Source organism: Tachyglossus aculeatus, chromosome 2, assembly GCF_015852505.1.
Source record: "Tachyglossus aculeatus isolate mTacAcu1 chromosome 2, mTacAcu1.pri, whole genome shotgun sequence".
Taxonomy (NCBI): domain Eukaryota; kingdom Metazoa; phylum Chordata; class Mammalia; order Monotremata; family Tachyglossidae; genus Tachyglossus; species Tachyglossus aculeatus.
In genome coordinates, this window is record NC_052067.1 from 108275030 (window position 1) to 108278248 (window position 3219).

The 3219-nt window shown below is 45.9% G+C and overlaps 1 non-coding gene across 1 annotated transcript; it reads right to left on the reverse strand.

The window, feature by feature from the left end:
- Nucleotides 1-1011: 1011 nt before the first annotated feature.
- LOC119924813 lies at nt 1012-1149 on the reverse strand. The gene has a single exon (XR_005449505.1). It is a non-coding gene; the product is annotated as a small nucleolar RNA SNORA7 (small nucleolar RNA).
- Nucleotides 1150-3219: the final 2070 nt, after the last annotated feature.

Sequence of the window (3219 nt, forward strand, 5' to 3'; positions counted from 1 at the left end):
GGTAGACTGTTATATATGAAGGGGGAGAGAGAGTTGTGGCCTTGAGGAAGGACATAGGCAAGTGGTTAACAGCGAGGTGGATGAGGCCTTGAAACCCAATAGATGTCATTCAAAATCCAAGTCAAAATCCCACTTTATAGTAGTAGTAGTAGTAGTAGTAGTAGTAGTAGTAGTAGTAGAAGTAGTAGTAGTAGTAGTTATAATAATCATAAAGAATCTTATTGACTCCTATGTCTCTTGCCCTCACCAGTTGTTTCAGGTGTTTAACTCCTTCCTAATACCCCTTGTCCCCCTGCACCTCTCATCTCTTGCCCCTAATGGCCTGGTGACATACTTTATTGAGAAAACTGAAACCATAAAGTGTGATCTCCCTAAAATTTCCCCTGTTCCTCTCCAGCCCCTCCCTCCTCCTGCCCCTTCTTCAACTTTCCCATCTTTCCCAGCAGTCTCCCTAGAGGAGTTCTCCTGTTTCCTCCAAAATCTACCCCCTTCACCTGCACTTTGTTCCTTATCAAAACACTTGTCTCCCTTCTTCCCACCCTGACTGCCATCTTCAACCATTTACTTTCCAGTGGATTATTCCTCACTGTGTTCAAATATGCATATCCCTATCCAAAAGAAAACCCTTCCCTGACCTAACGGATCACTCCTGTTATTACCCCATTGCCCTTCTATTATTCCTTTCCAAACCTCTTGAGTGAGTTGTGATCTGCTGTCTCCACTTTCAATCATATTCATTGAGTGGTTACTGTGAGAAGAGCAATGTACTCTCTTGGGAGAGTCTTGTCTTGTCTTATGCTCTCGAGTCATCTCCGACCCATAGCGACACCATCGACACATCTCTTCCAAGATGCCCCACCTCCATCTGCCATTGTTCTGGTAGTGCAACCTTAGAGTTCTCTTGGTAAAACTACGGAAATGGTTTACCATTGCCTCCTTCCCTGTAAGAAAATTGGGTCTTTGCCCTTGATTCTTTCCCATGCAGCTGCTGCCCAGCAGAAGGAAGTCTTGACTTGTAGCAGGTTGCCTTCCACTTGCTAGCCACTGGCCAAGCTAGGAATGGAATGGGTATGCCTCTGCTTGACTATCCCTCCCATAGTCAAGACTGGTAGAGTACTGGAAATTCTCCAGGTGTGACCCTGAGAGGGTCTTGGGAGAGTACAGTGTAACAATAAACAGGCACCTTCTTTTCCCACACTTCCTCTCCTCCAATTCTCCCTTCGACATCCTTCAATCTGGGTTTCACTCTGCAGAAACTGCCCTCTCAAACATCACCAATGATCTCCTTATTGCCAGAAACAACAGCTTCTACCCCATCCTAATGCTCCTCAACCTCTCAGCTGCCTTCAGCACTGTGGACCATCCCCATTAACTGAAAACATTGTATAACCTTGACTTCACTGACACTGTCCTCTCCTGGCCTCCCTCCTATTTCTCTGGCTTCTCATTCTCAGTCTCTTTCACAGACTGATTTTCTGCCTCCCACCCTTCAGCTGTGGGAGTCCTTCAAACCTCAGTTCTGGGTCCCCTCCTATTCTCCATCTACACTAACTCCCTTGGATCACTCATTCACTTCCACCGCTCCAACTACCATCTCTATGCAAATGATTCCCAAATCTACATCTCCAGTCCTGAGCTTTCTCCTTCTTTGTAGTCTCACATTTCCTCTGGCCTTCAGGATGTAATAATAAGAATGATAATTATGATGGTATTTGTTAAGCACTTACTATGTACCAGGCACTGTACTAAGCGCTGGGATGGATACAAGCAAATCGGGTTGGATACAGTCCTTTTCCCAAGTGGGGCTCACAATCTCAACCTCCACTTTACAGAAGAGATAACTGAGGTCCAAAGAAGTCAAGTGACTTGCCCAAGGTCACACAGCAGACAGTGGTGGAGCCGGGATTAGAACCTATGAACATCTTAATCCCAGGCCAGTGTTCTATCCACTAGGCCATGCTTCATCCCCAAGGACACCTCTTGAATGTCCTGCTGACATCTCAAAATTAACATGTACGAAACAGAACTTCTCATCTTTCCACTCAAACCTTGTCCTCCCCTTGAGTTTCCCATCACTGTAGGCAGCACCACCATCCTCACTGACTCACAAGCCAGTTACCTTGAAATGATCCTCGACTCATCTCTTTCATTCAACCCACTTATTCCATCTCTCACCAATATCACGCAAAAACTCCTCACTCTCAGCTTCAAGGCTGTCCATCACCTTGCCTCTTCCTACCTCACCTCCCTTCTCTCCTTCTACAGCCCAGCCCACACCCTCTGCTCCTCTGCTGCTAACCTCCTCACTGTGCCTCGTTCTCGCCTGTCCCGCCATCAGCCCCCGGCCCACATCCTCCCCCTGGCCCAGAATGCCCTCCCTCCGCACACCCGCCAAGCTAGCTCTCTTCCTCCCTTCAAAGCCCTACTGAGAGCTCACCTCCTCCAGGAGGCCTTCCCAGACTGAGCCCCCTCCTTCCTCTCCCCCTCTGCCCCTTCTCCATCCCCCCACCTTACCTCCTTCCCCTCCCCACAGCACCTGTATATATATATATATATGTTTGTACATATTTATTACTCTATTTATTTTACTTGTACATATTTATTCTATTTATTTTATTTTGTTAATATGCTTTGTTTTGTTGTCTGTCTCCCTCTTCTAGACTGTGAGCCTGCTGTTGGGTAGGGACCGTCTCTATATATTTCCAACTTGTGCTTCCCAAGCGCTTAGTACAGAGCTCTGCACACAGTAAGCGCTCAATAAATACAATTGAATGAATGAATGAATGAATTCTACCTTCACAACATCGCTAAAATCTGCCCTTTCCTCTCCATCAGAATTGTTTCTATGCTGATCCAAGAATGTATCAGAATCCACTTTGACTACTGCACCAGCCTCCTTACTGACTTCTCTGCCTCCTGTCTCTCCCCATTCCAGGCCATTCTTAACTCTTCTGCCTAGATCATTTAAAAATAAATGTTCAGTCCATATTTTCCCACTCATTAAGAACCTCCAGTCATTGCCCAATCATTTTTACATCAAACAGAAACTCCTAACTGTTGACTGGAGAGCACTTAATCAGCTTACCTCCTCCTATCATACTTTGGTGATTTCCTACTACAACCTAGGAGCATCCTAGGATGCTCCTCTAATGCCAACCTACTCATTTTATCTCGATTACATTTATTTTGTTGTCAATCCCTTGCCCACATCCTCCTTCT